Here is a 12,646-nt window from a genome sequence, read left to right on the forward strand (position 1 = left end):
GCATGTGGAGACAGTATACGTGGTGTCGAGTGTAGACATGACTGGTGGATGGAGTGAGCTGGAACACGTGAGTTGTGTTTCAATCTGTTTCATAGCTAGGATTAATTTTTTAAACAATGTTTAAATATGTTGTATAGTTTAAGTTGTCATTGATAGCATTAATCATGTTTAAAAATTTGATGTTGTGTATTCCGTGCAAATGCAGCCTGTGAAATGTATTTTGTAGTTGTGAATGCAGCCTGTAGAATGTATTTTGTTGCTGTGACACACAGTTCATGGTGTGGGTATATATACACTAACTTTAAGATACACTAACTTTAAAATACACTTGATATGTCTTATCCAGATACACTTATAAAATCTGGATATCACCTTTACTGAGAATGTTATGATAGCGATGTTAAACAAAGCTTCATTGTAAGTAATGCAAGTATAGTATATGAATATACCTGTGTTTTAGTTACTCCGCTCCTGCTAAGGTGATTGCAGGAACCACATGTACTGACTTGTACAAGAGGGTGGACAGTCGGATGGACTGATGGTACAAGGAGGGTGGACAATCGGATGGACTGATGGTACAAGGAGGGTGGACAGTAGGAAGGACTGATGGTACAAGGAGGGTGGACAGTCGGATGGACTGATGGTACAAGGAGGGTGGACAGTCAGATGGACTGATGGTACAAGGAGGGTGGACAGTCGGATGGACTGATGGTACAAGGAGGGTGGACAGTTGGATGGACTGATGGTACAAGGAGGGTGGACAGTGGACAAGGAGGGTGGACAGTAGGATGGACTGATGGTACAAGGAGGGTGGACAGTAGGATGGACTGATGGTACAAGGAGGGTGGACAGTCGGATGGACTGATGGTACAAGGAGGGTGGACAGTCGGATGGACTGATGGTACAAGGAGGGTGGATGGATACTGATGGAGGGGTGGACAGTCAGATGGATGGACTGATGGAAGGAAGGAGGGTGGACAGTCAGATGGACTGATGGTACAAGGAAGGACAGATGGACTGATGGTAGGAGGGTGGACAGTCGATGGACTGATGGTACAAGGAGGGTGGACAGTCGGATGGACTGATGGTACAAGGAGGGTGGACAGTCGGATGGACTGATGGTACAAGGAGGGTGGACAGTCAGATGGACTGATGGTACAAGGAGGGTGGACAGTCGGATGGACTGATGGTACAAGGAGGGTGGACAGTCAGATGGACTGATGGTACAAGGAGGGTGGACAGTCGGATGGACTGTTAACAATACAGACGAGGGTAAACAATTGGTTGGACTGTTGACGGTGGTCAGTGGAATGTACTGACTAATACGAGGTTGAACAGCCGTATGGACTAACATGACCGTGGTGGTCAGTTAAATGAACTGTGTGAACTCATGTTCTATTATACTATAGTGTAATCGGAGTACGTTTAATAGGTATTGAGAAGAAACAGGAATCAAATAGTTATTAAGTAGATGTGTGTGTGTGTGTGTGGTGTATGTGCATGTGTGGTGTGATTGAGGATTCATATACATAGTGGGTTGTAAATAAATTGTTGTTCTTGTATTCCTTATTCTGTAGTTCTGGTTGTGACAGCCTTCAAATTCTTAATAAAGGCCAACTTTATAAGGCATTCCTATCTTTGGTGATTTAAATCATAAAAATTACGAAAATGGTCATAAAAAAACATTGTCATACGCAGTTTGGAGTTACTTCCCTTTATTTATTGATGACAATTGACAAAGGATTCCCAATATAAAATCCATGGTACTTATAGCCACATGTTTAGTATAAAATTAGGATTATCCGATTCAATGATCAGCTGATGATGGCGTACCTTAGCAACTGCGGCAAATTTGGCATTTATGATCGAACATCATTACAAATAATATGATAACAAGCACTTGTGCCTTGAAAATTACATGAAGGTCACCAAAATCGACTGGGCCCTGCACCTTCCCTATATGAAGCTTGGTGTCAATACATGAAGAAAATCCAGTCAACGGTACTTGAGATATCTCGCTGACAAGCTTAACATGCAGGCTAACATGCTGAAATCTTCAAAGTGTTGCTGTGACCTTGAAAATTATGTGAAGGTCACCAAAATGGACTGGGCCCTGCGCCTATAAAAAGCTTGGTGGCAAATATGAAGAAAATCCAGTGAACGGTTCTTCGGATATCTCACTGACAAGGGTAAAACGGTAAAGTCCCCTGGTGACCTTGAAATGAAGGTCAAGGTCACCAAAACTGACTGGGAATTCAGTCAATGATTCTTAAGATTCCAGTTCGTACACACGTATGGACAGAGCCTAATACTATAATACTAATACTATAAGTGTGAAGGAGAAAGCTGTGAGGAATCGGGGATAAGTCAAGAAAAGAAAACTGACAGCAGTCACGCTGAGAAATCAAGTAAAGTGGTAGGCAGTGTAGGTGTGTCAATTGAAGACCTTGAAAAATGGCGAAAAGAACTGAATATTGAAATTGGACACCAATTAAAAGAAGATACAACAGACTGTGTGCATAAAATATGGTGCAGTGTACAGGGAATATACAAATAGTTCTGATCAAACATCAGTAAGTAGGTGTCATAATTCCTAAATTAAAACAGCTTCACAATCATATTATTTTTTCTCAGTTCAGAGAGAGTGAGCCATGTTCAGTCAGACATGTAAAATGTTGATTGTATTAGTTTAAAGTTTAAAGTTTTAACTTGACAGTTGACTTTTGTCATCATGTAACATGTTTAGTTATGGTTGTGAAAAATATAGGTTATTGATTTGGGAATTATCTTTATGTCTTTGCTTATTAACATTTCATTCAGCTTGTAGCTTAAAAAGTCACAAGCAGTCTTTTGCTTGTACATGTACTTTAAAAAGTTACTTTCTAACCCTGATTCTTAACTGAATTGGGACAAAACATGAGTACTCAGCTGTTTGCTATTTCCAGCTTAGTTCATGATGTAAATGCACACAATAACGTTTATCTCTACAGACACAACATTGCCTTGCATTTCTATTTGAAATTGTAAATTATCATGCCTACAGATGTTTAATTGCCAGTTTCCTGTTTTCATTTACAAAGTTTTGATTGCTTGTCCACCTCTGGCAATATGATGAAGTTTTGACTGGACACAAACATGAAAGAGCTTTTATACTATGCACAAGAAAATATATTACCTTGTCTACATTCCATGTTATGCATAATGCAGGTTGGTCATGCATGGACCCTTGGGCCAGCATTATGACAAGAAATGACTGTATATGGCCTAGCATAATACTTTATACAAGTGAAGGGGTCCTTGTCAAAACACTAATGATAAAATTTGATACTTGAGGAGCCTCCAGGTTCAAATACCATAAAAGTCAATGCCAAGTATCTGGAATATGATTATTCACCAAATGGCTGAAACAGGAACTTAACTTTCTTGTTATCAACACTGACAGTCCACTGCCTTCTGAATTTAAAAAATATAATAATGTGATTTTCTAAATGCTGTTACTCCAGTAGTAATAAACATAAAAGTCACCGCCTTCTAAGATGTCTTCAGTATGTATAGACTTGCCCTATGGCAAGTAAACTTTTAAAAAGAACTTCAACCAATGCATAGGTACTACAGATATCCACCCCACAAATACTGCCAATATGAACCCCAGGTATGCTTCCATACATAGAAAAATACTCTAGCTAACATCAGAATACAGTACCCAATAACATATATGGTGCACGAGTCCATATTCCTCAACACAAAACCAAAATCTGTTCATATTGTAGTTTTGTCCCCTGTTTATATGTGTATGGTGGTGTATTGTGGATTCAAATAAAAGAGGACCGCCTCCGTGGTGTAGTGGTTAGAGCGTCCGCCCGGAGAGCGGAAGGTCGCGGGTTCGATCCCCGACCGCGTCATACCAAAAGACGTTAAAATATGGTACTTGTTGGTCCCTGCCTTGCGCTCGGCATTAATGGGTTCAACAAGGACTGGTTGGCTCGGAGTCAGTATAATTAGTCTGAGTGGGGTATTCATGCTTCACTGCGGCATGGTATCTCAGTGAGCTAGCACTATAAAACCAGCTTAAGTGTGGGCTAGTACAAGCAGCCGCACATACACACACACACACGCATGCACGTCGTCATATGAGCGAAATATTCTCAAACACGACGTTAAACACAATTTCACCTCACCTCAAATAAAAGAAAAGAAAGAATAATAAAGATTTGACAGAAGGTCAGAGCACATTTGTGAACTTTGCTCAGTGTGGAATGGACTCATCCTATGGCACAATTGTGTATTCTAATTTTGGTTTGGATACATTTCAGTACATAGACAGAGCTCCAGATAAGATTTAGCTCATGTGGGTACTGTACCTACTGTATTTGTTTGGAGTGGGTATTATGAATGTTGAGTGGGTATTTCATTTTCTGTTACCCACTGCTTTGAAATATGTGCGTATTTCAGTCATTTTACTCACCTAAGTATTATGTCATTGAGTAAGTTTACTAAGCAGGTATGTTCTGCCTTATGTCATACCTAATCCAAACCAACTTAAATATAATGGAAATGATTTCATAAAAAAATCACTCATCCTATACTGACAGTACAACACTTGTCCTATACTAACAGTACAACTTGATAGCAATCGATGTCTTTTTCATTACGCAAGGGATTTTTATAAAATATTTTCCGTACCCATTTGTTTTAAACTTTTTGCGTATCTAACATTTTAAATGCGTAATTGGTACGCAACCATTATTTTTCAATGAGTAATTGGAAACTTTATATGCGTATTTTACCCGGATACGCTGCTTATCTGGGCCTCTGCATAGATACTAGGGTTGCAATGAATACACTATTATCATGATTATGAGGTGAATACAATATTTTTACGAATACATAGTAACGAACATATATATTTATTCATGAATACTTTATGGTTAATATCAAGAAATTAAAATAACAAACATGTCTTGCTTGTTTGTTAAGATTACAATTGTTGAGTTGTTACTGATGATTTTCTTGTCCTAGATACAGTTCTGTGCTTTTAAGAAGTGTGTTAAATTGACAGGGCTCGATTTAAGAGATGTTAACCTACTTGCACCAGCCAAATTCCAGTTGCACTGCTTTTATTGCAATATGTAATGAAAGAAATATGCTATTCAATTATTTCAATATGTTCAACCATTTTGGGGAAATCTGTAAATGGTTTTTCATTTTTTGCTATCCAGTATGCTACCATGAATAAAATCTTCATGATGTCAACTTGATTTTCTCGCATTTTAAAAACTGTCCTTTCCAGTGGCAATACTGATTAATTTTGCACAGTTGTGCCACTTCATGGGTCTCAGATCTGAGGTGAGCCTCACTAACCTGATGGATTTCAATCACATTTAATCTTATAGACTTGCACCCACTCCTAAAAGAATTACTTCTTCCGCTTTTATCATACTTTTGACATGTGGCACAAGACATGCTATTTTCAATCTCATCATTATGCAACCAATCCCTGGGTTTTTTCCATTCCTCTTTAAATTTGTAAGTCTTAAACTTTTTCAGCATTGCTAGTGGCTGGATTAACGTTTGTCTCTAATTTACGTTTCAATTCATCATCTGTAGTTTTATCACCCGTCCCCGAGTTTGTTTACCACTTTTGTCAGCTACTTCACTTGATTTCTTCAGAAAAATAATGTTTTAATGCTTGCCTGTTGTTTACTTTTGCTAGTATCCTTGCTTATTTTCATTCACGGTATGGATAATTAAAGTTGACAGAAGGCTTAGTGTTTCACACAGCCATGTGTGATAAATCTGTCAGCTATTACTTAAAATGATGACGTACTGTGTTAAGATGTCAGAGGTTTCAGTGCACATAACATATTTCCGTGACCCTTGAAACCAAAGCAACACGGCCACACAGCTGATCCCTGTTTACAAGAGCAGTCATACCCGAGAGGTGTCCATAAATAGCAATGTTTCGGTGTCATAGCTATTCAAATTTTAGAAGAAAAATAATTATGCTTATACTGTTAGATTTATTGTTGATTTATTTCTCAAAACTTGACTTGCACCTGGTGCAGGTTATACTAACTAGGTTGCATTTTGTAATATTGGGTTGCACCAGTGGAAGTACTAAAGCACTATATCGAGCCCTGATTGATCATATTTGGTGTTATTTCTAGGCAGTAAAATAAACCAATTAGGTTACAATTGGTTTTCAGCAACCCATGCTTGTAAGAGGCGACTAAAGGGATCGGGTGGTCAGGCTCGCTGACTTGGTTGACACATGTCATCGTATCCCAATTGCGTAGATCAATGCGCACGTTGTTGATCACTGGATTGTCTGATCCAGACTTGATTATTTAGGGCCACCGTCATATAGCTGGAATATTGCTGAGTGCAACGTTAAACAACACACAATCAATCATGTTTAACATAAAATTCCCCTTATAGACGGGTGATTTATTCAGGATAATATGTTGATTGAAAATCAAATAATTCAAACTATTTCATCAAAGGTCTAAAGGAAAATACAATATCACATGATAGTTTCCAGTTCATAAATGCAAATTATTAGCAATTAATTCAATTTGCATTCTTGAATAGTACATTGTTTTCATTTGTTGGTCATTAAATTATTTTGCTACATTTGGTCTTTGTATCTTTGATAGTGTTATACAAACATAAAAAAACACACCCCATTAATTGGATTTTTTTTTTTGCTTGCATTTGCTAGATGGTTAAAGACTCTTGGGTACACATAGAACACTCTGGAACTGAACAAAAGTGGTGTTTAATTTAGACTATTGTTCCATCTCCAATCAATATTTCGTTATTTCCAAGGCTCCTTTTTCAACAACTTTATTGACATGTAGTATAATGGGGGTTTTTCTGACTATTTTGATCTGACTATTACATCTCTGTGGGCGCAAAGTTTCACACACTCGTGTTTTACAGTATAAAAATTTACAAACCCACAAATGTTTTCGGGACTTAGACACTCAGGTGACTAAATGTATTATGTACTGTTCGTCTGCTTTGCCTTCGTTGATCAGGATGAACGCCGAGTGTCGCTATGAACCGACTGTTGCACGAGTTAAGACATCCAAGGCATGTCATATTAATATACATAGTGTTTAGCTTGTAAAACCACTGACAACTTACACAAACGTCTTGTCGCGCTGAAACAAGTACAAACAGGAGAACATAAATACGTATAATCCACAGAATCTTACCTCGACCTCCGAGTCGTCCGCCATCTTGCTTAGCGAGACTTCGACCCCAAATGTACTTATTCCGGGTCAATGTCAGAAATAGAAAGGTCAAGGAGACATTTCACATTTATGGCCTTAGGTTGTTTAGTACTTCCGGTGACAAACAACATTTCAAAAGCAATATGTGTATGTCTGCTAAACCAGTTGTCAAAGTGTCATACATACGTCAGGAGAATGTTTACTCTTTACATCGATTTCATTGTAAAAGGCTGGTATAGTTTAATCATGACACGTACAGTAAACATGGAGTTGAACTGTGTTCCGATGACTGGATAGCTTGATTTTATTTGTTATTTTAGTGTAAAAAGGGGAACAGGAGTTTGCAATACTAATTTTATTATTAAGGCTACTTACATTATTGATCGTGGCAAATATCCATGAATATCACCCCGAGCCCTAGTCCAGCATATAACTAGACGACGCCCGTAACCCCGGTTTTTTTATCATTCTTCAAGTATAGATGTTTTTCTTACAGAAAGCCTAAATCCTAACATGATGCTAAATCTGAACCCTTTAGAATACAGCACCACAAACCCTTTTACGTAATGTAATGTGATTTTGTTCGAAAGCACGTTCTCGAAACAATGCCCTATGACGCCTGCATGGCAACACTGTTGTCTATCTCAGCGAGTGCGTATAAGCTCCGCTCACTGGTGTTTCATCTCTACGAGCTATGTCATTGCATAAGTCCAACGATGTTGAGAGTTTCCAGTAGTTGTATACCGGCGGATGCGCAATATTTTGCAAGCACCAGTTTGAAATATTTTTCTTTTTTCACTAATACGCTCATATTTATTTGTATTACGGGGTGCTGAGGTGTTATGTTTTGTGTATTTTGTATTTTTAAATTTACATATATATTTTTGTCATTCAGTAATTTGAACCATTACATAGAAAAGTGTTTTACTAGTATTTTTTTTATTTTTCGAAGCGGTAATAATGCCCAGGTAGCATGCCATCATCGGCCCGACGTCGGCTGATAGTCGGCACCGTCGGCTAATATCGGCATCGTTGAACAGCGACGACGTTGGGCAGATGCAGTGCCAATAAAGTATGCCGGCGGTGAGCCGATGTAGGGCCGATGCAGGCCCATACAGGGCCATTGAAGTTTGCCAACGTTGGGCCGATGTCTATACGATGAGCAAAACTTCGGGCCGATAATGCACACGACGTCGGGCCGATGTCGGGCCGATGATGGCATGCTACCTGGGTGCATTACACTAGACATGTCAGTCATGTTTGTGCCGGTTCGGTCAATGCATTCTATTTATTAGGATTAATTCAAGGGGTTAGGGCTAGGGCTAGGGCTAGGGTTTAGGGTTTAGGGGGGGTTAGGGGTTGGGGTTGGGGTTGGGGTTGGGGACCTAATCCAATATAGTAGGTACATGTCCGGTGGTTCGGTCAATGCATTCTGTTTATTAGGATTATTTAAAGGGATTAGGTTTAGGGTTAGGGACCTATTCCAATGTAGGGTTAGGGACCTAATCCAGTATAGTAGGTACATGTCCGGGTTAGGGTTAGGGTTAGGTTTGGGTTAGACACCAAGTCTACCCGTAACCTTCGTAATTGTCCGTGACCTATTCGACTCTTTCCGTTCATTTCCGTGACGTCACAGGAATGACTCGATAAATTTGCACGTTGTGCAACAGTGTGGACGTAGCTCAGTCGGTTAGCTGTCGAGCTAACAATCCGAAGGTCGCGGGTTGACCTACGGCAGAGATCGTCCTCACGAGAAGTTGTGGTGCTGTATTCTAAAGGTGCTCCTACAGTAAACTTAGACTCAGTATTATTCGTTACACTGCTATGTCAGATCACGAGGCCATGAACTTAGGCTATACTGACATAGCAGTGTAACGAATAATACTGAGCAACTATGTCAGTATAGCAGTGTAACGAATAATACTGAGCCTATGTCAGTATAGCAGTGTAACGAATAATACTGAGCCTATGTCAGTATAGCAGTGTAACGAATAATACTGAGCCTATGTCAGTATAGCAGTGTAACGAATAATACTGAGCCTAAGTTTACTTAGACTGATACAGTGGAAGCCCTCTAAACCGGCATTGGGTGGGACCGGCAAAAAAGTTTGGAGAACTTTTTTAAAATTAACTAGTCTCTACCGGGACCAAATTCTAGTGCCGATATTGAGAGCATGCCGGATTAGAGGGCTACAAGTTTAGAAGGCTTCCACTGTAATACTTGTTCTCACATGTGTTATGTATCTTTTGCAGTTGGATCAGCTTCACATGTGTGCAGGGAGAAGAAGGAAAGAACAGCTCTGTACCACCACAATTACAATTGAAATAAAGTGCAACACAAACTGTAGCAGATCTTCAGATTTCTGTGAACATTTACTGGTCAAGCAATAGATCTACATTGCCTATGAATAAACAGCAAGTGTTGTACATTTTTCAGACTTCACATCTCGGAAACATTTTTATTTATATTTTTTTATTCAGCATAACCTTTGACTAAAATTACTTCATAGTTCTGAAACGTGTATATTGTTTTCTAAGGGCAGCTAAATAAAAAGCATAATTTGAATGTTTTGCAAGATTTCTGGTATCAACCATGAGGCTGATTTGACATTAAATATAACATAACAATGAATGTAGGAGAACAGATTTTGATTTTTAGTTTAAATATCACAGTTCCCCAACAAAAAACATGCTTGCCAATGAAAATTGAACCGGAGTTCAAACCTACACACAAATGGGATGTGGCAATGTTGCCCTGTGAAAGCTGTCTTTCAATGCAAAGCAAAGCAGTATTCAAGTACATTCCTTGAACTATTACAAAACTGACTTACGGGTTCATGATGATATTAAGCCATAAGTATGTTATGAAGACTAAGGTATTGATGCTGACAGTCTTCAATAGTCTGCAGTGCTTGTACATAGTATAAAACACATTTATTTTTTCCCTCACAGTAAATTATGCCCCATGTATTGGTCAGTATCTTTTACAACACAGGAACTGTCTTCGAGTGATAACTTCCATATTTTACTGTATTTGGTCTTGCATTTTGGCCATTTGTAACTTCTTGTCGCTGAGTGTTGCTTACTGCACAGCAGAACTTCACCCCTGCGTAACCAAGAACTAAGGAACAGGTATGTACTGTACATCATAGTACATGGTTCTCATAGCAACAACATACAAGACATCAAGTACAAAGTGAAATTATTATTGTCCAACAACCAGTTTTTATTTATTTCTGTACTAAAGAAATAATCTTTACATAGTTTGATAAACAAGTGTTTAACTACAAATATTTATATTGGCAAGGGTTTTGCTCATGTTGTTTCAAATACCTGACAGTACCAACTGGAATAATTGTAATAACACGCCATCAAGCATATTTGTTGAGCTATTGACTGATTTGTGATACTATGCGACTGTGTTTGAGTAAAATAAGTCACCATAATTGGGATAGTTTTACATATTTTAATTCTTTTTATTATGTTATGAGAACAGTTGTTTATTCAGGAGGCTCTCGTGAAGAGCAACCTCCTCGTAGTGAGTGCTGAGTAACACTATTAGCTCTTCCTTCGTGGACCGAATGTAGGAAAAAAAGTAACAGGAAAATACGAAACAGGAAAAAAAGGAACGGAAAAAAGAAACAGGAAAAAAAGTAACCGTTTTTATATAAATACTTATATAAACACTTAAGTAGGATTAGGATGAGCTTTGATCATCTTATTTAAGTTGTTGTTGTTACTTGTTTTTACTGAGCAACTTCTCACCTACTCAGCTTACTTGATAGTATAAACAACCACGTTAAAGTTTGATTGTCATTAGCAAAATTGAACGGGCAGGCAGTTCACACACAGGTGTCAATAAAACAAGACATTGAGTTTTTATCCTTCATTTCAAGTCTGTGACAACGACATATCTATATCACAGTTAGAAATTCTGTCAACGCTAAATAATGACATTGCTTTTAAGTATCGAACTGATAAAGTGTCTCGGTAAGAAGAACGGGTGGTGAAATAGACAAAATGAAATTATATAAACAGTTAATTTTGGCACTGTCATGACATATAACAAGCTCGCGCCTGTGAGATATCAACAAAACATTAGAAAAAATAGCTCACACCAAAGCCTTCACCAAGTATTCACCCGAGAACCCGCTTCCAAGCTGCGCGAACCTATTTACTTGCGCACGTGCTATGAGCGCAGCCCAGTTGTTGAAACCCGTTTTCCCAGAAAAAGTCTGGGGAAAATTAGTGGAACGTTTGAACTCCGATTTCGCGCGTTTTTTTCATCGCGTTATTTTTCAACTTTATAAGTTGAATTTGCATTTTGACGATTTGTTTCGGTAGTAAACTATTCATCTGTAAAACAAATCTGTACTGAGCCATTTCCTTGATTGTCCTCACCTACTCAGGTTACTTGATAAACAACTTTGTTAAGTAAACTATTCTAGATCACCGTGTGGACCTGGGGTAGAGCGTGTCCACAACACCCCCTTGCTGTAAGGAAGGATAACAATATACGGATGAACAGCTTCTTTATTGCTGTGAGTGTGTAGGTTCTAACACAGTTATCAAGCAAGTGATGTACAGCAGAAGGATAGAGGAGCATATATATACAAGTTAAAGGAGATGTCTGTACAGTACAATAGGGATTAGGAAGCCAGACACAATAACAACACATGGGCTTGGATAAAAGCGTATATGAAGCCTGCAAAATACACAAGGGGATAGTGACGGTTAGTGTGGTATCCATAAACGATGGATTATCGATGATGAGGATCTTTATTGAGTTGGTAGTATGCAGGAGGTATGTAGTAACCTTGGTCACGGTTGATTGATGACTGGAGTCCTTTGATGTAGATGGCTTCTCGGAGTTTCCTGAGTTTAAAGTCTTTGAGGTTGGTTGTTACTTGTTACTAATACATTATTAATTAATCTATCTAAAACCCCACCTACCCCGTCGGCGACATTGCCTAGGCTAAAAGCCGACGTTAAACCTATAATTCCGTTCGTTACTTGTTAGGGTTTGGGTTCTGTCCCACTGGATACTATGGTCGGGATTGCCTTTGATGTGATTTAATGTGACTGACTTTGAGTCAAGTTTAGAGACTCAGGTCTGATGCTCTTTTCATTCGGGTTTTGAGGGGTCTTGATGTAGGTCTGTCCACAATCGCATGGTACGTGGTAAACTGTTCCCACTTTTTGTTTCTGGCTGGTTGGTGGGTTTCCAGTCGCTTTGAAGGTGTTAAGGATGCTGCTGTTTCTTTTGAAAATGCCTCTCAAAGATGTTACCCCATTGCTGGTTGTAAGAGGCGACCAAATTGGGCAACCTGTTTGCCGTGGATCGAGCCCCTGTGTCGGTGGAGGAAGGGATTTTTGGTGGATGAGGGCATATGGGTCAGTAACAGTGT

Source organism: Haliotis rubra, unplaced genomic scaffold (genome assembly GCF_003918875.1).
Source record: "Haliotis rubra isolate DU_JTF1 unplaced genomic scaffold, ASM391887v1 Scf19, whole genome shotgun sequence".
Lineage (NCBI taxonomy): Eukaryota > Metazoa > Mollusca > Gastropoda > Lepetellida > Haliotidae > Haliotis > Haliotis rubra.